The sequence below is a fragment of the Sus scrofa genome, chromosome 6, assembly GCF_000003025.6.
Source record: "Sus scrofa isolate TJ Tabasco breed Duroc chromosome 6, Sscrofa11.1, whole genome shotgun sequence".
NCBI classification, from domain to species: domain Eukaryota; kingdom Metazoa; phylum Chordata; class Mammalia; order Artiodactyla; family Suidae; genus Sus; species Sus scrofa.
Window position 1 is genome coordinate 93060725 of NC_010448.4, and position 21935 is coordinate 93082659.

The following is a 21935-nucleotide window of genomic DNA, read 5'->3' on the forward strand; positions in this document are numbered from 1 at the left end:
GAGACCCGTGGTATGTTCCAGCGACAGTGAGCTGCCGGGCTGGGCTGGAACAGGGCATGGGCATGTGGGGTGTGGGCAGGCATGCATGCAGGGCTGGTTAGAGAGGAAGATGGAAGGTGATGTGAGCCCTTGAATGCCACCTGGCACAAGGAGATGAGTCCTCAAAAGTCAGTGGGAGGGCTCACTACTGTTTCCTTTTGCCAGGGTCTCAAGTCTCAGCTACTTTCTCCCCAAGACAGGAGGCCCTACCTGGGGATGATCTTCAGGGCATCTCTGACCATTCATATTGCACACAATTTATGATATGAATGTGCATTTTTCTGGGGAAAGGTCCGTAACTTTGATCAGATTCTCAAAGGACGTGCGCTCCCTCAAGGAGTAAGAAGCTCCTGGCTCTGGAGGAAAAGCCAGTTAGGTGGAGTCCCACTCAAACGGTTCCCCGTCCCCACAGGCCTTGGGCCTGGGCTGATGTGAGTGGAGGGGCCCGCCCAGGAAGTACAGCCACTATCCAGACCTCCCAACCAGCTGGACTGAGGACTGGGATTCAGGGAGTGTGACATCAGCTGTATCTCAAGGGTCCCCTGTTGGTCGAGGGGATGATGGCTGCTGATCCCACACGCTCCCCACGGTTCCTGGATCTCCCAGTTCCTCACTCCTTCCCAGGGTTCGGAGTCACCACCTGGGTCTGAGTCCCAACAGCCTTTCACTCCTTCGACTTCATGCCAGCCCAGTCCCAAAGCCAGGACACTCCGGGGACTCCTCTGTGAGCTACATCCCGGGCTCGGGGATGGCTGGCTGACCCCCTCCCCACAGACTCACACCTCTGAGCTGCATACTTTCTGCCAGAAGGGTCTCTGCGCCCAGGACAGAGGAGGGTCCCTCCGCCCTAAGTCCTGACCTCCGCTGAGCCTCTCAAGAACAGGCTCCCTCAGACAGTCGGGGTTTTGAAGGTCTGGGTGTGATGAGCAGCAGTTGTGGGTCTTCCTCAGGTTCGTCTCTCCCTCCAAAAGCAGGCTGACAATCTCCTCCTTTCCCCTCCAGAGGCCAGGAATCAGGGAGATGAGGATAAAAATTCCCCCTCACCCTGGCCATTTGCCAGCCCTGTGCAAATACCTTCCTTGGGAAGCTTCCATTTCCTGGAAGCTTTTTTTTTTTTAGGGCTGCACCCATGACTTATGGAGGTCCCCAGGCTAGGGGTCAAATCAGAGCTGCAGCTGCCAGCCTACACCACAGCCACAGCAACTCGGGATCTGAGCCGTGTCTGTGACCTACACCACAGCTCACGGCAACACCAGATCCTTAACCCACTGATCGAGTCAGGGATTGAACCCACGTCCTCATGGATACTAGTCGGGTTCCTTTCCACCAAGCCATGATGGGAACTCCCTCCTTAGCTTGGAAATAGGGTTAATAATCTTTCCCTTACAGAGTCCTTGTACAGTCATACCTGCCTCTCCCAAACCAGGTTCCACTGTTTTAAAGCTTTGATACCTTTATATCTCCTCCTTGGAAACACATAAGATGCAATATTATATTAAAGGTTCAGTAAAGTTCTGCAAAAAAAAAAAAAAAATCTGTTTCACCCTGCTTCCCCCAGGGCTGGACCATGAAGCCCAGGATCTGTGCTCAGCTGGCTGAGAAGCTTGGATTTGGTGGGTATAAAAGACAGCTCAGTACCTGGCAGGCCATATGGACTATTAGCAGGCTCTCTCTGCTCCAAACACTTCCCCTTTGAAGAGCCAGATATGCAGAACATGTAGAAAATGAAGGTAATAGAGCCATCCTCCAGCCTCCTCCTGAGGCTTTCTGTGACAGCTCCGACGGCCCTTTTAGGGGAGGGGGCTGGAGAGATCAAGGGTCCGAGGCACAGCTTCCTGGGACCAGCTGGCTGATTCTGGGGGGGCCGTCCTGCCCCGCTGAAGGGGGCAGGTGAATCCTGCCAGATTTGAATGCGTCCTAATTCTCCTGAGGATTTCTCTTCTGACAGCCAAGATCCACCCACCCATGAGCAGGATTCGTTGGCCAGTGCAGTGAGAAGAGAAAATCAGCGAAAGGAAAACAAGCCAATAAAGATTCGACCCACGGCCAGAGCCCCCAGCAACCCTGGAGCTGGGTCAGGGGTGGGGCCTGCAGGGCTGGGACCTCCCCTGCTCCGTCAGAGGGACCCAATGGGGCTGCTCTTCCAAGCTCCCAGGCCACTCTCTACAGATCTCACCCTGCCTCCCCCCGCATGGCGTCCGCTGATTAAGGCAGTGTTCCCTACTACAGCATAAACGAATGCATTATGTCTTTGTTATGCTAATGTCATAGCACGACGCAATTTAAATAGCACTTCCAGAAAAATTAAGTATGTTCATTGACACAGTGAAATGTTTTCACCCTCGATGTAACCTTCACAGATTCCGTACAAAATCCATCAGTCAGTGAGCTATTCATTTGCGAATGCTTAGCAATTATTATGCTAATGCATCACAATGCATTACAGCAAATTCTCTGTAAGTGGCAGGAAGTGCAGCTGCCTGGCACACACTGCACCGCACCCAGATTATGGGGCATCTATCAATGTACGGAGTCATCACTGCAACTTGAGACTGACCATATTATGAGTCCTGCCTTCGAGGAGTGGACCTCCCCACCCCCACGCTCAGGGACTAAGCTAGAAAGCATATATTAACCCATCCTTGGAAGTCTCCCAGGAGGGAGGTGTAGCAGTTAGCTACTGCTGCATAACAAACCACCACAGAACTCAGTGGCTTACAGTGATAAGCATTTGCTACTGCTCAGGAGTCTACAGATCAATCAAATGGCTCTTCCAATGTGCACCAGGTGAGGCAGACCCAGGCAGGGCTCACTAGTGTGTCTGTGGTCTGTAGGGGTTAGCTGGTCTAGAATGACCTCATTTAATGACTAGCAGTTGACTACCAACTGGGGCAACAGGCCACCCATCTCTCATCACCCAAAAAGCATGCCAGGCTTGTTCATAGAGCAGTAGCAAGACTCAGAGAGAATAAAAAGTAGGCAAGGAGTCTTGAAGTCAGGCTTAGAATTGATGCAATGTCTCTTCTGCAAATTCTATTGGCTGAAATAGACTTCACCTCTTGATGGGAGATGCCCTAGTCATAACACATAGATCATGGATAGAGGGAGGAATGAAAGCTTAGAGCCATCTGCCATCAACTTACTAGTGGAGATTGGAACTGTGCACATCTGAAGAGGACATACACGGGCGAAGCTGACACTGGCCATGCTTGGACATCACTTCATGGTGCTGGAGCAGTACAGCTGGGTGGGTCAGCAACAGATGGTTGCTCCTGGTTATGTTGACCTCTATAAACTGAACTGACCCTCTAAACATGGTATCCAGCCCCAGTCTAAGTGGCCAGGCACTGGGTCAGAAGAGGGCTCCAGATCTAACAGCTTTGACCACAACATGTGCTCGGCCCGCGAGGAACCATTCACACTCCCTTGCTGGAACTGATGTCACGGGCTCACTAATCAACAGGTCAGAGTTAGGTCTTAACCTGCGGCTGGAGATCCATGTCCAGTTCTGGTCCACCCAGAGTTCAAAGGCCAGGGTTTGGTCTCCCAGCCCAACTGATTGAACAGTCAGATCTGGAAGGCCTGGCACAGACCTGCTTTAGGTCTGGACCCTCTCCATCGCTGCCTTGGAGGCCATGCTTTGGATCACATCCTCCTTGGACATGGCTGATGGGACAAAAGAGCAGGCACTTGACCCAAAGATGAAGGATCTGTGACCTAGCTCATAAAGAAGGGTTGATCCAGGAGTTCCTATTGTGGCTCAGAGGTAACGAACCCAACTAGTATCCATGAGGACGTGTGTTTGATCCCTGGCCTCGTTCAGTAGGTTAGGGATCTGAGGTTGCTGTGAGCTGTGGTGTAGGTCACAGACGTGGCTCAGATCTGGCGTTGCTGTGGCTGTGGTGTAGGCTGGCAGCTGCAGCTCTGATTCAACCCCTAGCCTGGGAACTTCCATATACCACGGGTTGAGGCCCTAAAAAGACCAAAAAAAAAAAAAAAAAAAAATCCAATCAGATTTCCTCTCTTGGGAATCTGAACAAGAAAGAGAAAAGGTCTGCTGGTCAGTGGCAGGAGCTGCAGCTGAAAGAGGATGAGGTTTGTGTCTGACCTGAGAGGGCACGAGGGGCCACAGGGAGCCCAGGTGCTGGGGCACAGAAGCCATGTAGTGCAGAGGTGGGGGTGGAGGGAAGAGAAGAGGGGACACTCACACTTCATAGTCCTAAAACCACCACTGAGATGGGGAGGATGAGGGAGGGAGGAAGTAGGAGAGGGACTGAGATAGAGAGAGGCCGCCATCCAGGGCCCCCTGGATCCCGAAGGCGTTCCAGTTCCAACTCTAACCCACGTGCTTCTTGCCAGTAAGTCCTCCTGAGTGGGCTTTTATCCCTTGCAGTTCGACAAAGCAACCACAACACTCCACAAACTCACAGGTCCCAGCGTGTCTGGGTCTCTGCGTGTCCTTCTCAGTTTCCTAGTAAAGCTCCCTTTGAAAGAGTCCGACTTCACTGTAGCGGAACCAGCAGGACCAAATCATGGACCCACAACCTGTTCTCCAGCAGTGGCCAGAAGGATATTTTTAGAATTTGAATCTGGGGAGGCCACAGCCAAGGCTTCCCTGGGAAGACTTGGACACTTCCCATTGCTGTTAAGATAAACCACAAATTCTCCAGAGGCCTACAGAGCTCCGTGCCGTCTGGCCTCTGCCCAGCTCTCCAGCCCACCTCCCACCACACTCCCCTCCCCTGCTAGCTGGTTTCACTGGGGTACTAGCACCTCTCCTCGTGGCATAAATGTGCTAGGCTTCTTTTCACACAGGGTCTTTGTCCCTGCTGCTCCCTCTGCCTGGGGCCCTCCTCCCCCAGGAGGTGCCATTTGCCACCCCTCCCATCCTACTGGAATCGGTTTCTGTGGTTCAGACGGACGCTGGAGTTGCTGAGACATCCTCCAGGAGAAGCCCCTCCCACACAGCTTGTGTTAATAACAGGCACCTGGCCCCGCCCACCTGGGTCAGCTCCGCCCACCTGGAGTCAGCCCTGCCCACCCCAGTCCCAGGAAGGTCTGGCTTCCCTCAGCGGGGCGCCTCTTCTCTCTCCCACCCCCGACCCTGGGGAAGAAAGTATAGAACACAGCAATGGCTACCATCACTAAGTTTAGGGTCCACAGCAGCAGGAAATGATATGAAAGATTGTCTTGCTCTTTTATTTATAGGTGGGGAAACTAAAGCTCCCACATCCATCCATCCTTCTATTTCTGTCCCATTGGCTTGACCATAAGAACAGCAAGCTATAGCCAAAGAAAATAATGATCACGGCTGCAATCTATTGAGGGCTGATCATATACCAGGCACCATGATGAGTATCTGACATGGATGATTTTACTTCATTCTTCCAACACATTAACTAGATGAATAAACTGGGGCGCAGGGAGGCTTTAGGTGTCCCTTGCTAAGTGGTGGTGGGATTTAAACCCGGGCAGTCTTGTTCAAGAATGAATGCCTGCTTCGCTATCCTGACCTGCCTTGGCCAACTCAGGCCAATCTAGGGCTTCTCTATGGAAGCAAGTGGCTGGAGGAAGACACTCACTCACCATGGGGCTCCGCTGGGTCTCAGGGTGGGGGAGGGAGTCAGGCATCACCACACCCTCTTAGTTGGTTGCTGGGTGACTAGGGAGGCAGCCAGCCAGGATCAGAGGTGACAAAAGGGAAGGTAAAGGGAACCATCTCTAGAGTTCCCTTTAGATGATGCTCTCAGACGCCTCATCACCAAGGTGAGGTGGGGGTCATTGTTTCCCTTTCAGAGTCCAGAAAACTAGGTCTAGGAGACTCGCACAGCTTGTAAGTGACCAGACTAGGAAGTACAGCCAGTCCTGCATGATCAGTCTCTTTTTGTCATCTGCTGCATTTTATCTCCCCAAAGCCAGCCTGGTCATGCCTCCAGGAGGGACGGGGTTGCTGGGGAGAGGTGGTTGGTGTCTTTATTCCTCTTGTTTATTCTTTCTAGGAGTGCTGCCTATGGCATCCGTGCAGTATATATTTGAGTACCTACAATGTACTGGGAATATGATATTGAAAAAAGAAGCCTAGAGTCTCATGGAGGGAATCAGACAAGAAATGAGGCTGTAACATCAAGTAGCAAATGACACCAGCCTAGCAACAAAGGGGCAGGTGTCTGTGTCTCTCTGGGCTGTCCTGGCAAAGGAACGTGAAGTGGCAGGTGCGACTTCACCTGGTGTCTCCTGAGGGAGGTACTGGGGATGAGAAGGAGTCTTTGCCAAGGTCCTTGAGCTGCTCCCAAGCCCCCTCCCCCACCGCAACATCCCCAGCTCCTGAATCCCACTCCTGCTGTCCCTCCTCAGCCAGCCCAGGCAAGGATGCCCCAGAAGGCATGTTTCCTGCAGACTTTCTTGTTTGCCCAGCCAAACTGGGACTGGAGCCAGGTGGAGAGGGTGGGCGATGCTGGCAAGAGGCAGCTCCCCAGAGAGGACACAGGTGATCGGGTTCCCAGACTGGCCAGAAGCACTGTTGTTTGCTGTGGCTGTGGCCACTCAGGGCTGGGGTCTCACGTGCAGCTGCTGTGCCTACAGCTACCTGAGGAGGTGGCCTGGCTTGACCCACCAACAGAGAGGATGGGGGGTTGCGAACAGAGTCCTTGAGAAAGGCCCGTTGGTCCACAGCTGGCCCTTGAAGTTTCTTGCTACTCAAAGTGAGGAACTTGGACCAGACCTTGGGGGCTTGTTAGAAATACAGTCTCCGGCTCCACCCTGGGCCCACAGAATCTGATCTGCAGAAGAACAATCCCATTGTTCAAGTAGGAGAAGCACTGCCTGAGGCCACTCCTCTCCAGGAAATGGCCAGGGGACCGGCAGAGAGAGAGAGAGAGCCCAGCCGCTTGAGGGAGGGTGCTGGCAAGTCGCTGGTCAGGGACCGTGGAAGAGGCAGCAGGGGGCAGATCGACAGTGAGGAAGGGGAGGGGAGAGGGACAAGAGGTGGAGAGGGGGTCAGATGCTCCAAGGCAGGGGGAGGGAGGGAGGCGAGCTGGAAGTGGGGGAGGAGGAGGAAGGAGGGGCAGCTGCTGCCAGGCAGGCAAGCTGAAGGATGTTGGCTAACAAGTAGGGCAAGGAGCCGACTGCAGCTCTCAGAGCACCGATGACAACTCCCCAGAGCCTCATCATCTCCACGGACAATTAAAACCCGGCTGTCTCGAGTGAGCCCTGGCAGCCGGGGGGCCAACCTGCTGCTGCTGCCTCGGCTCTAGCTCCAGCCCTCTCTCTCCCTGTCGCACCATTGCTGTTCCGTCCATGCTCACACCACACACCGGTGGGCGTCTGCACCTGTGCGCACCCAAGCAGTGGGCATATTCCACCCCATATACACACCAGGGGTCCCCAGGGCTCTAGGAACAGCTGCCTTTCTGGACACGGTGCGCACACAAACACCCACACGCCAACAGCCTCCTCCCCAACCCTGTCCCTCACATCTGAGAGTTCGTGCACACACACACACTGGCATGCATGGACCCACATCCCCAGGCCTACCCTGTCACACACAGTCTCCCACGTGTACGCTTCTGCTCACACCCCATGTACATGTGGTAGATACGTGCATGCACATCCCTTCCAGAACCTGGGGATGGAGGGGAATAAAAATTTAAGGGGACACTCACTGAGAGCTTCCCATGTAGCAGGCACTGTCCCAAGTGCTTTCTTTTTTTCTTTCTTTCTTTCTTTTTTTTTTTTAGAGCCACACCTGCAGCATATGGAGGTTCCCACGCTAGGGGTTGAATCGGAGCTGTAGCCACTGGCCTACACCACAGCCACAGCAATGTCAGATCCGAGCCGCATCTGTGACCTACACCACAGCTCACGGCAATGCCGGATCCTTAACCTACTGAGGGAGGCCAGGGATCGAACCTGCATCTTCATGGATGTTAGTCAGATTCGTTTCTGCTGAGTCATGACGGGAACTCATCTAAATATTTTCCATGGCTTTTCTCCTCTCTGCGCCCCCAGGAGGTAGGAGCCACGATCATTTTCATTTCATACATATGGAGGCACAGAGAGGTCAAGGCTTTGGCTCAGGTCACACAGTTCATAAGCAGCAGGGCTGGGACTCAAGTCAGAGCTCTTGACCAGGACTCAATACTGCTCCATCCCATGATGCTCATGGTAAGAAACCTTCAAAACTGAGGCCCTCCTTGACCCCCTCATTTAAATTGGGTTCCTTGAGGTGCTCTGGGCTTTTCCTTGAAGTTGATGATCACAGTTAATGATATATTTATGAAACTGTCCGTCTTTCACTCATTCACTCTAAGAGGGCTGATGCAGGACCTCCCATGTCCTGAGCACTGTTCTGGGTGCTGAGACCTATTCCAGTCTGTGTCTCCCACCACTGTCCACTTGTGGGGCAGGGGGTTCCACCCATACTGCTCCTGGCATGACTTCGACAGAGAGCAGGCACCCAATAAGAGTCTAGACTGAATTAATGGATGGGTGAAGAAGACAGACAGCACTGCATTGACCCACCCTGGCATCTGCACACACCCGCACACCCGCCAGCAGAGAGCCTTGGTTCGGGTCCGAGCCTTGCATGCAGTGTCTCAAAGCCTCCGCATCCATGGGCCATCACTCTGCCACATCCTCAGGGATGCACTCTCACACATGCTCACACACACACTCACACTCACAGGCACCCTCTCATCCCACATCCGCACCCACACACACTCACACCGCCCTCTCCCACACCTGTGGGGAAAGGGGTGTGACTCCTAGAGCTTCACCAGGAGACAGAGAAGGCAGAGGAAAGGGAGAGTCATAGCTCTGGGCACCTTGTCCCAGAAGTGACCCTCCCAGAGATCCTGTCCCCAGATCTCTAAATGGCTACTTCCTACTGCCCATGTCTGGGACTCGGGGGCTCTGGTCAAGATGACGATGGGGTCAGTGTGGATAACAGGGTGCTTTCAGGGTAGGAATGGTGGGTATCGAGGTGAAAGAGTGGGAGTGGCAGTCAGGAGGGAAGGGAGGAGGAGGTGGTGGGTGACTGCTGGGGGCTGCCCTGGGGTGAGGACAAAACCCCTTTCTTCCCTGGCACCCCCTCTAGCCTGGCTGAAGGGGTAGCACCTCCACGCCTGAATCATCTGGCTGTGTGGGAGGCAAGAGCACAGGGCCCAGGCCAGCAGGGCCACGTGAACACTGAGGGCAGGCTGAGGATTAATCAGGGCGATCCGGGCCTCAGGGACAGCTCAGGCAGAGCCAGCACACATGGAATGGGCAGAGGAGGGGGTGGGGGGCCAGGCTGGACAGGAGGCTAGGTCGCAGCTAACGATGGTCATGGGCTCCATGAATCGAGGGTAGAGGCAGAAAGAACACAGTGGGCACTGGCACTCAGAGCACCCCAAACTGGGTCCCGCTCGCAACGATGGTGGATGTTCAGGAGTGCGGGAAGGAGGGGTAGCTACAAGCTTTGGAGACCAGGAGGCAAGCCAGAGGGCTCAGAGAGAAAGCTGGGGTCGATAAACTAGGTACAAATTGTGCCTTTTTTTTTTTCCTGGCCACACCTGTGGTGTAGGGATCGAACCCTGATCCGCATCCTAGACCTACGACAGTTGTGGCAGCGCTGGATTCTTGACCCTTTAACCTACTGCACCCAGCTGGGGAGCAAACCTGTGCCTCCACGGAGACAAGAGGGATCACTAACCCACTGTGCCACAGCAGGAACTGGGATCAAATAGGGATGGGGAAAGGACAGAGGGTCAGGGTGACAGTGATGGCGGACAGGGGCTCTTCTTGAGAGTCGCAGGAGGAGAAGGAGGGGGAGGGGCTGGGGTGCTGCTCTTGCTCTGCCACCATCCCCCTCCTCAGGTTCCAAGGCAGGTCAGGATGTTCCTGCCTATGCCTAATAAAGCTGCCCAAAGTCCTGAAACCTGGAGTCGCCCTGCAGCAAGGGCTCCTGGTGCACCTTCCCTTCCCGGCCACAGCCCCTCGCGTCTGCTTGCCTCCCCACGGCTGCCATCACTCTGGGACTCGGGCCTTGGGGCACAGTCTTCCTGGGGCTCATCTTGATGTCTGGGATGGGAGCAGCAAGAGCAGGCATGGTGAGGAGTTCCCATTGTGGCTCAGAAGTTTGTGAACTCGACTAGTATCCATGAAGACACAGGTTCGATCCCTGGTCTCGCTCAGTGGGTTAAGGATCCAGCGTTGCCATGAGCTGTGGTGTAGGTCGCAGATGCAGCTCGGATCCCACGTTGCTGTGAGCTGTGGTGTAGGCCGGCAGCAGCTCCTATGTGACCCCTAGCCTAGGAACTTCCAGGTGCCACAAGTACAGGCCGTGCCCAGGAAGGCATGTGAAGAGTGGCACACGCATGGGCACACCTGCCTCGGCTCCTCTTTGGCCTCCTTTGTCGCTACCGGGCATAAGGTATGGGCAGGCTGCCCATTCTCAGGTGTGGTGGCGGGATGACCTTTCCCGCTAGGGCATCTCAGGGCAGAGGAAAGGCTTTGGATCTCAGTCTTCCTCCCCCACAACAGCAACTCCCAAATGTCAGACTGCAGCTTTGCACAGGCTGTACCCTAAGCCCCCAGCTACTGTCATTAGACCTCAAAGGCACTCCTGCCTCCTGCCCTCCAGTCTGTCGCAGGCTTCTGCTGCCCCTCAGACCTCCCGCTGGAGCTGGAGCTGTATGTGGCTTCTTCTCCCTCCCCACCGCCATGGGCCATGTTGCACTGGGGCCCTTCTCTGTCTAATCTCCCCCAAAGTGGGACCTGCCATGGAGGGTGGCTGATATTCCTCCCTCCTCCTTGCTGTGGTGTCTTTGTGAAGCTATGGCAGCAGGGATGGTGGAAGATGCTGGCTCCAGAAGGTTGGAAAGCAAGTTTCCCTGGATCCCAGCTCCCATCCCAGCTATTCCTCCCCCAGCCCAAGAGGAAGGGACCTCATCCTTCAGCTTTGAGGAGCCCACGTCCTACCCTCCTAGGACCCAGGCTCACTATCGCCTCCTCTCCGAGCTTCCAGAGAGGATCCTAAGGAGCCAACTGCTCAAGAGAAATGGATGTTTACTGGTTCCGACTTGAACAGAGAATGTCACAGTTCTTCACTCAACAATCTGTCTATCCATCCTTCCATCCACCCACACACCCACTAGCCCATCCTTCTCTCCCTCCACCAATCCTTCCGCCTATCCATCTAGCCATTCATCCATCATCCATCCACCCACTCACCCACTAGCCCATCTCTCCCTCCCCTCCTCTATCAGCCCTTCCGTCCATCCATCTATCTATTCATCCATCCATCCATCACCCATCCATCCATCCACCCACTAACCCACTAGCCCATCCTTCCCTCCTCTCCTCTATCAGTCCTTTTGTCCATCCATCCATCCAACTATTCATCCCTCCATTAATTCAGGTTATGCTCCCTAAACTATGGCTATGCCAGGCCCTGGGCTCTGTGGACAAAGAAGATGAATAAACAAACAGTCCCTGCCCTCGATGAGCTCCCAGTCTAGTCAAGGACCAGATGTGGAGACAGATAGCTGACAAGACAATGTGATAAAGGCAATTACCAAGCTACGAACAAAGAGCTATGGAAACACATTGGCCAAAGCCTGGAGGGGCTGGGGAAGGCTTGGCAGAGGCCGTGACATTTCAGCTGAGTCTTGAAGAATGAGTGGCATTCTTCCAGCCAGAGACCTGCGGGAGAGCTCATGCTGATAGCCCTCAGAGGTGTCCTGTGACAGTTTTAGCTCCATAACTAATAACTTTGGGGTTCAAACCAAATCCTCTCCAGCCGCTGAGCTCGAACCTGATGCAGTCATTTTAGACCTTGAACTAAGAACTGGAGCCTCATAGAAAAGAGTCACCGGTCCCTCCCAAGGACACAATCTCCCCGTAGAAATCCCAGCATGTGCATTTAGGGATTTATAAGTAGCTCTGGCTAGCTGAGGCGTCCCTTTCCCTCTCACAGAAATCTTGATCAAAGTTGAACTGTCAAGAACAGAGCCCCAAGCAGTGGCCACACCTTGTCCAAAGTCAGAGTCAAGCCAGGGAGTTGAGGAGGCAGACAAGGACACAGCTCCAAGCCCAGCAGATGGGCAGTGCTAAAGTTCAACTGCATGTCTGCCTAAACCTGAGACAAGGATTTGCATTCGAGAAGTTTATTTGGGATGTGATGCCAATAAACACTGATGAAGAAAGGGGATGGGAGGCAGGGAAGGAAAGGAAGCCCCAGAATGGAGTGTTGCTGGGAGTTCCCCTCGTGGCTCAGTGGTAAAGAACCTGACCAGTATCCATGAGGATTTGGGTTCAATCCCTGGCCTTACTCAGTGGGTTAAGGATCCGGTGTTGCCATGAGCTGTGGTGTAGGTCTTAGACATGGTGCAGATCCTGCATTGCTGTGGCTGTGGCATAGGCTGGCAGCTGTAGCTCCAATTTGACCCCTAATCTGGGAAATTCCATATGCCACAGGTGCAGCCCTAAAAATAAAAAAAACAAAATAAAAAGGTATATTGCTGAGTATATTGTAGCCGAGGACCACTTGGGTCAATCTCACTGGCTCATTCTGGGAGACAGCATAGATTATGCCCAGAGGAGCTACAAAGCCGAGGTACTTACCCTCCAATTTCTATCCACCACTGGCTGAGGGCTGCTCCTGGGGCATCAGCACCCCAGCCCTTTGACCCGGGAAAGGAGTCTCAGGTACTTGCAGCAAAATCCTGCCAGCACGACTGGAATGGTGAGTGCCAAAGGGTCGCGGTCACGGTGCCATCAGCTTCTGCCACAGTGCCCACACCAGGACCCCCTCTGACTGCAGCATAAAGAGACAGGCTACCTTCGATGAGGGAAGTGTTAGGTTTCAGACACTCAAAAGAAATCTAAATAATTGGGAAGGTTCGACTCCGAACAGTGATCAGTGACAACTCATAGATCAATGACATCCAGATGGCAAGTGCCTGCCTAATAGGACTCAGGCAGGGTACAAAAGGTGCCAGGATCAAGGTTCCAAAGAGCCTGAATGCAAATAAAAACCCATGGCTGGACACCACCCTTCTGGCCCCGGAGCATCACTATAGAGCCCGTGGCGAGGATGGCACCGGGGCAGTGTGGTGGTTGGCAGTCACCTCCCACCTAAGGAGCAGCGGGAAGCACTCAGGTTGCTTTGGGGGTGACAAGCCCCAGGAAGCTCTGCTAAGCACCCAAATCCACCCGGAGACCCTGACGCAGGGCGAGAAGCAGCCATGGCTGTCAGCCAGACGGGCAAAGAGCAGAGCCCCTTCCGTGGGAGGACTTGCGATGCGCCCAGAGCTCCTGGTAAGTGCGGCGCAACTTTACTCCTGAGTGTTGCAAAGTGAAACTCCCCAAAGTGCCGAGTCACAGAAAAACGCCAAGATTCTTCACACATGGAATAATGAGGCAATAAAACTCAACGATAAAGTTAAATAATTTACCATAAATATCTAAAGCTCTCAAATTATTCTCTGCATTGACTGCCTATGTTTAAAATGATCTTTGCATTCACGATGTCACAGATGGCAAAAGCAGACAAGAGAGTCCTTGACAACCCTAACTGCAATTAGCCCTTCCCAGCTGCGGTGATTTAAAGGCCTTTTCAGTTAAGCTGAATGAAACACCCGCGCTTTATAAATAAAGGCTTTACCAGGGCTGACAATGAAGTATTTGAAACGTACAGGCCTGAGCTGGTGGAGAGGGGGTGGCGGGAGCCTACTGTCACTACATCCTAAAACCCAAGCCCTACACACCCCTCCCCAGCTTCCCGCTCCCGTGATCCTCAGACACACTCCCCCTCCCTCTCAGAGAGCAGCACCCACTTCAAACAAGCTCCACCACCACCCCCCGCCCCCCACACGGACACACCCCTACTCTCTCCCCACGCCTGCATCTCTGGTCCACCTTCCTACACCAGCACTTGCACACACACCCTGTCCCCTCACACAGGCATACAGGTGTCTCTGCCCCTGCACACCTATGCACATGCATGCCCCCATCCCTTCTCCCCTTTGTGCACGTGCATGCACACACGTACACACACACACACCCCACACACACACAGAAGGCTGAGGGTTATGCACCTGCAAAAAGGTGCCCAGACCATGAACAATTTCTCGGCGGGTACAGGCCAAATGAGGCCAACTGTCCTGGATGGGAGACCCTAGTGCCAGCGTTGGTGGCCGGGCCTGGCGCCTTCGCTCAACACTGTGGCTGGCCAGGGAGGAGGTGCCCTTCAACAGCACTCCAGCACCTTGAGACAGGAGGCAGGAGGCGGCAGTGTGCGAAGGAGGTCAAGGTTACCCTCTGATTGCTGGCAGAGCGCTCCTCCCAGGGGCCTGGCTGGTTAATTGCTTGGAGTCTGGTGTGACAGAGGGAGCTGTCCGCAAAATGGCCCTGTGAATCACATGCTCCGATCTCCTTCTGGGGAGACCAAGCCCGGATCCTCACTGCTTCCCGGCCCAGCCTCATCCACCACACAGGAGACCCAGGCCAGGTCCCCACCCAGCCCAGCAAAGCTTGGCTGCCCCTCTTGCTCACCCACTCGGGGGTCCACAGGGTCCTGTATATCCTGCTGGGACCAGAGCTTGTCCCCAGCCCAGCCTCAGCCAGAAACAGTCCTAACTCCTAGCCTCGCCTACCTTGTACCCACAGAGCGGGGGCAACCACTTTGCCCTTTTACTGAGCAGTTACTTCATCCCAGGCACCACGCTAAGCCTCTTCTAGACTTTTATCCCCTTTGCGTCTGGCATCGCATGAAGTACGTACTATTATCCTCACCCTCAATTTTCAGATAAGAGAACCAACACAGGGAACTTAAGGAACTTGCCTACGACCTCATAGGGATTCCAACTGCAGCAGCTCAGCTTCAGGGCACACACACCCGAAGCCACTGCACCATAACAAGGCTCTCACGGCTTGCCCTCCAGGTCCCTGTCCCTCTGAACCCTCCGGAACCCAGACCCGCCAAGCTGAGCCCTGCACCCCTGCCCGGCGCTCCCAGATGCCTACCTTGAGCTTGAAGTCCTGTTTCTGAGATACAAGCCAGCCCTGACAGTCAGGGCGCCCCATCCGCCTGTCCTCACTCCATCCAGCTGTGTCCGCTGGGCTGGACTCTCCCCACCCAGCCGTGTTCTTAGTGCCTGGGTCCCCCATCGTGAAGTCCTCTTTCACTGGCCAGCTGGGAAGGGCCAGTACTCTGGTACCAACAATATCCCCGCATCCTTGCGGAATGGGAGAAGTCGGGAGGAGCTGGCCCTGGACAGCCTCTGAGGCTATTGGGAGGATGGGCCAGAAGTTCTGGGGAAGCACTTGGACTCTGCTGGAGGGCTCCACCCAGACGAGTCCTCATTAATGTGCTGTTTTTAATAACTGAGTTCCAGGGAGCTGTCTGGGCTGGGGCCCAACTCACAGAAGAGGAAAACAAAATTCATTTTCTCTAATGGCAAATACAGGCACGTTCAGGATCTTGAGATCCGGTGGAGGAATGGATGACACCATTCCTTTGTAAGCATGGATGCGAGCACGGAGGCATCACCAAGGACTGGTGGGAGATCGGGAGCAAGGGGGCAGCTGCAAACCGTTGAGCCCAGAGTCCTGGCTGCTGATGTAGCCAGAGGTCCGGGGAGTGGGGTGAATGGCCCCCTGGGGGCCAGTGGGATCAGGATGAGAAGGAGCATTGCTTAGCTGCAGACTCAAGTCCAGGCCCTGCTGGGGCCAGAAGCCTCCCGGAAAGGAACAGTGATTTTGCCTCCATGGTCCATGTGGCTGCAAAGACTGGGTCTTGGGCTCCCACTCCCCTGTCTATCCCCCTGCTCCCCAGCTGCCCCTTCCTTGGTGTGTGCGTGGCAGGCAGAGGGGAGGCTGTAGATTACCCTAGGCTGCCTGAGGGAAGTCCATGGGCTTCAGAGGCGGCACGAACATATCCTTGTTGTGTGACCTTAGGCCAGTCTCTTCATCTCTCTGAGCCTTCTTCTAAGTAGGAATAAAAGCCCTCCCCTCATCAGATCCAAGATTCAATGAATCTGCATAGTCAAGGCACTGAGCACTCAGCACAGGGCCAGCACATCAGAGATGCTTCATAAAAGTCAGTTCTTTACTCTTTCTTCCCCCTCCCAGACACCCCCCCTTCACAGGTGTCCTAGACCATCACAGGGCAGAGCCTGATGGGGCCACAGAAACCATTGTCTCTAACTCCTGAGCTTTACAGGCCCAGGGAAAGGCAGTGAGCACCCCCGAGCACACAGTAGGGCAGTGACGGAGGCCAGACTCAAACCCTGTCCTGTCCCTCCCCATGGCACCTTGCTGCCCCCATCGGCTCACCTGTACAAAAGGCCGCTTTACCAACTTCCTGGCAACCACCCTCATTTTACCGAGAAAAGGCCAGAATGGGGAGCGGAAGGGGCGTGGGCCACCATCAGGGGGAGAGGGATGATTTGAACTCAGATCCCTGGGGCACCTAAAGCGCTCTTCCCAGGAATCTGCCTTTCCCCAGCTGAATGCTAAGAGCCTTGAGGGCTGCAGCCTCAGGTGGTTGCCACTTCTGCATTCAGCCCTCAGCCAGTCCAGGAAACAAGAGTGACCATAACAAGGAAGATTCAAAGTTCCTGTTGCAGCACAGCGGAAACAAATCTGACCAGTAACCATGAGATCGCAGGTTCAATCCCTGGCCTCGCTCTGTGGGTTAAGGATTGGCGTTGCTGTGAGCTGTGGTGTGGATACCAGTCGAGGCTCGGATCCTGCGTTGCTATGGCTCATTCCACCCTTAGCCTGGGAACCTCCATGTGCCATGGGTGCAGCCCTGAAAAGCAAAAAAAAAAAAAAAGAAAGAAAAGAAAATCCCGTTACAGCCTTTAAAAAAAAAAAACCAAAAACAATGAAGGTTCTCAGCCAGGTGGCAGGGAGGGTCTGGGACCACCTCTGTCCAAAGGAACCCATATCCTGTTGTGGACTGAGAGGCACATCTGATAGATGAGGGTTGGCTTGGGGCCACATGCTGGGAGAGCTGGCAAAGGCAGGGCTGAGCTGCTCACGGAGATAGTATGTGGGCCATGAGGAGGGGAGATGGGGCTGAGATGGGGCCTGGGAGTGTTGGCAGGAAAACAGGTGGCTGGTGGGGACAGTTCCCAGAAGAAAGCCAACTCCTGCCCTCCCATGGAGCTGGCCTCCTTCCCATTGTTTGCTTCTTCTCATGGTCAAGTTCATTGAACATCTGTAACAGGTGGACCCTTGGGGCACCAAGGGGAACAAGATGCTATTTTCTGCCCTTTGCACCAGATCCTTAACCCACTGAGCAGGGCCAGGGATTGAACCCGAAACCTCATGGTTCCTAGTCGGATTTGTTAACCACTGAGCCACGACGGGCACTCCTAAGGAGGCTGACTTTAAGGAAGGAAGGTCACCCAGGTGAGAGAAGTTATACGGCAGAAGGTGTATAAGAGACACCCAGTGCTTAGTGCAGCAGGATCCTAGGGTGTGCGGGGTGGGAGGAAGCTGGAGATGGAGGCGTTGGGGGGCTGGCAGTGGGCCTCGAAAACACACACCTCGGGAAGCTGGACCTTAACCTGCGGGCAACAGGGAGTCAGAGAAGGGATCAAATATTCACACTAAAAAAGTCCTACTCTGGGAATCCCTGTCGTGGCTCAGCGGTCACAAACCTGGCTAGGAGCCATGAGGATTCGGGTTCCATTCCTGGCCCTGCTCAGTGGGTTAAGGATCCAGTGTAGGTCGCAGACAAGGCTCGGATCCTGCATTGCTGTGCCTGTGGTGTAGGCCAGCGGCTGTACTTCTAATTAGACCCCTAGCCTGGAAACCTCCATATGCCATGGATATAGCCTGAAAAAAAAAAAAAAAAGACAGAAAAGTCCTACTCTGGTGGCTGAATGATAAAGGATGGATTGGCCAGACCTCCTAGGAAATACCGGATCCTGGCAGAAGACAAAGCCGACCACAACTGAGGCAGTGATGATGGGAAGGCTGGAAGGGGTCGAGTGCCCAGGATACAGGCAGGCGGAATCCAATCAGATGAGAAGGGGGAGGAAGCACGGATTCCTCCCCAAGACTTGGCAGATGGCAGTGCTTTGAACCACCATGAGGAGCAACAGTCAAAACAGCTCGTGTTTCTGGAGCACTGACTACGGGCCAGGCCTGTTATCAGTACTTTGCACTCATCAGCTCAGCTGATCCTCCCGGCAACTCTGTGAGGTGGGGACACCACCACTGTCCCCATTTTATGGATGAGCATACTGAGGCACAAAGGGGCAAGCAGCTTCCCAAGGCCATAGGGAGGAAGCACTGAGCCAGGATGAGAACCCAGCTTGACCTCAAGGCCTGAGCTCATGTCACTTTACTATCCCACAGCCTGGGGGGCAGGGAAGGTAGGTACCGCATATGACAAGTCCAAGGTGTCCTGGGACCTCTGGGAGGACCATTAGGGAGCAAACATGGGCCTGAATTGCAGGTGGGGGTGGAGGCTCCAGAGGCATCAGTGCAGATGTGGGAGATGAAGCTGTGGGGGCGGGGGAGGTGGGGGGGACACCTAACGGATCAGCGGCAGAGGAAGAGCCAGGGTGCCCTCTGCACATGTGCCGTGAGAGCACAGGAAGGGGCGGGGGCCTGGTGGGAGCAGCACCCCCTGGGGTCAGGAGGCAGGACTGGATGAGTTCCTGTGCTGCCTCTTGCTGGAGGTGCATCCTTGAACCAATATCTTAACTCTGAGCCTGTGAGCCCATTTTCTATCAAGTGGGGATATGAATAATGCTCTGTTCCGAGGGCATTTGGGAGGATAAAACGCGACAACTTTCAAAAGCCTTTTGTTAAGAGGAAAGCTGATGGAGATTTGTAAGCTCCCTCACAGTAATGGTTTACGGATGTGAGTCTGGGCAAAGTCTGTGGAGGTGACACGTGGGAGACAGGGAGGGGGTGCGGTGGACACTAAGACACGCTGTCCCAATCTCCTTTAGGAAGAAAGGTTATTCCCTGTTCCCCCCGAACTCCCGTGCTGCCTGGCACAGCCCTCAACCAAGGTCGTGCCTCCTTCCAGGGTGCCCCATCCAGAACAGCTGGTCAGCACAGGAGGTACAGTTCTGCTCGGAAGGACCATTCTGGCTCCAGAGCTCCCCAATGGATTTGCAGAAGCTCATGGTGCCACCACAGCATTGCTCTCGGGGGAACCCTGCTTTCCCTTCCTCCCTTCACAGGTGTGGGTCCCAAGAGCACGCCCCAAGAAACACCTGGCCATGCAGTTCCTGTCGTGGTGCAGCGGAAACGAATCTGACTAGTTCCATGAGGATGCAGGTTCAACTGGCTTTGCTCAGTAGGTTAAGGATCTGACGTTGCCGTGAGCGGACGCGGCCCGGATCCCATGTTGCTGTGGCTCTGGTATAGGCCAGCGGCTGCAGCTTTGAGTTGACCCCTAGCCTGGGAACTTTCATGTGCCGTGGGTGTGGCCCTATAAAGACCAAAAAAGAAAAGAAAAGAAAAGGCCCAGCCAGGAGCTCCCCAAACCCACATGTAATCAATGACAGAGAGGCTCCCCGTCCCCTAGCGGCCCAGACCACTGGTGGACAGCATTGGCCATTATCTGGTCCTCCTGCCAGGGAGCAGCCTGGACCTCTCCGAGGGCCCCACACTTGGTCCAGTGTGTGGTCATCACCAACCAGGATTATCCCCATCTGCGCTTCTTTGCTCTGTGACCTAAGACAAGTTAATTCACCTCTCTGAGTCTTGGTTGCCTCTTCATCAAATGGGCACAAGAACCCCTACATCACACAAGTGTTATATTAAACCAGGGAACACTTCTTAAGATCTTCATGGGCTGCCTGGTTATGTAACACAGGCTCTGCCTTTAGATTATTTGTCAATTTTTTTTTGTTCCCAGTCTCTCAAAGAATTATACAATCGTCTAGGCTTCCAGTTACTTTAAGGGGAGCAAAGCTTCAGCAAGTTATTTAATCTCTCTGTTCCTCAGCTTTATTATCTACAGGGAACAGTATCTTCCATGAAGCGGGTTTTCAACAACATCAGCTGCCATCTTCAGAACTCTTTTATCAGCTGGTACCAAGAGATCAACGCAATACTCTTGGCTCTGGTCTCTCCCAGGCAGGGCAGTGTGGTACTATCCCCTCCCAAGGTAGATCTTTTAATTCCAATCACGATGCCCAGAATTTTGGAGAACGATTCTTTCTAGCCACTAGTTGCCACACCATATGGAGCATCATTCTAAGATTCCTGGGGAAGGGGGAACTCACCCCTAAAATGCTTTCACACATACTGTCATAGCATGTCTTTGCCTTTTGACTCTCATTGGATGCTGAATCTGCGTGTTAGGTACCACCTCTGTCTCTGCCACAGTTAACCTGGTCTGATTTGGAGAAAGCCTGGAGAAAGCCCTTTACAAACACAAGATCAGAGAGAACTCACAAATGAGACAGAGAGACACTGCCAGAGACCTCCACTGAGTGGTGGGGACAGAGAAGGAGCACTGGGGATGGGTGCTGGGCAGATGCCCACCACGGGAAGGGAGCGGTTTCATGAAGGCCACAGAGCTGTCAAGACCCTTAGAAATGTTGCTGCTGTCATCCCACGTAATTGCAATTTCCCACAATTTCACATTACAAGTGAAATTAATAAGCATGCTTACACCAGCCGCACCATCAGTGCTAACAATTATCACTCTTCTTCATGGTGGGCACATTCACCCACCCCGTCCATCGAAAGGGCAGCCTTGGACACTTCTGCTTTGTCTCTAGTGACCCTCCAACCCTCCTCCCCCTGGGTACCATATGATCAACTGAGGCTGGCAGCCCATCCACAGGTTGGCCAAAGCTCACAACAGTGGCTTCATGTGAAAAGGCAATGGTCCTATCAGATTCCTTCTCATGGGAATCTGAACGAGACAACACAAGTGACAGGCACGGGTTGTGGGGTGGGCAGGGCTGGACTGATGGGCGAGCACAGGTGTCAAGGCAGGGAATGAGGTGAGGAGGCAACGGGCAGTCAGGAAAACAGGGCAGGAACTCAGGGCACCTGAGTCCTGCCTATGGGGTCCTCCTGTGGCAGAGGTCCCCGGGGGCATCTCGGACTGCAAGCACCCTTCATCTGCTCTGCCCGAGTCCTGGTTCTTTCACTTTGTCTGGGTCCTGGACACACACATCCTGGCAATAAGCCCTTGTTATCTGAGATTATGAGAGGGAGACTGTGTTTCGCAATGCGTACCCACTCCCCGCTGCCTTGGAGCTGGGGGAGAGCCCTGGGGCATGCCAGCAGAAACTTCTGTGCTGTGGACAGAGCATCAGCGAGCCATTGCTAACCCACCTTGATATTTGTACTTCTCCGTTTTGTCCACAGGGAGAGCTTGAGAAGCTCCTCCAAGCACCTTGCTGACTGAATTCAGGCATATGACTTCCCCCGGTCTAATGTTTGCTGACCCTGTATAGGAAGGTTTATCTGCCAAAACTTGGCCTCGCAACTAACACAGCAGGTAGCATATGACAGGTCTTCAAGGAAACTTGCTTTTTTGCTTATGGAAGCCGTGTTCACCAGCCTTGGCTCCAGCAAACCCCCCAATGGGTGGTTTCTGGAAACCACTTTCCCTTTTGCCCATCCCCAGTCTCTCTAGAGGTCACCGGCAGCAAGCCAATCATCTCAAGGGCAAGTTCCATCAGTGCCCAGGCAGGGGGGCTCCTGCATGGCCCATCCTAGGGTTGTTTCTCTGCCCCTCCAGGCTGATGATGCCTCCCCTCAATGGGAGAAGCAAAACAGGAGTAAAGTGGCATCTCTGTCCCTCATCACCCATCACCCTGAAGCCCTCTCAGTAGAAACTGAAAAAATGTTTTACGCTCCTCTAGCCTGCCTTCTGCTCCCTTCTTCCTCTACTCCTCGGCCCATTAGGGGGGTTACTG

At 54.0% G+C, this 21935-nt stretch overlaps 1 protein-coding gene across 2 annotated transcripts in view; it reads right to left on the minus strand.

Annotated features, from left to right (window-relative positions):
* GRIK3 (glutamate ionotropic receptor kainate type subunit 3) overlaps positions 1-21935 on the minus strand; it is a 247752-nt gene that overhangs the window by 180428 nt on the left and 45389 nt on the right. The window contains exon 1 of one of the 2 annotated variants that reach the window (XM_021095962.1): positions 15046-16714. The exons of the other annotated variant lie outside the window; for it this stretch is intronic. The gene's annotated coding sequence lies outside the window, so the exon portion shown is untranslated. Of the gene's footprint in view, positions 1-15045; positions 16715-21935 lie in introns of those variants that run through there. 2 annotated transcript variants of the gene reach the window in all.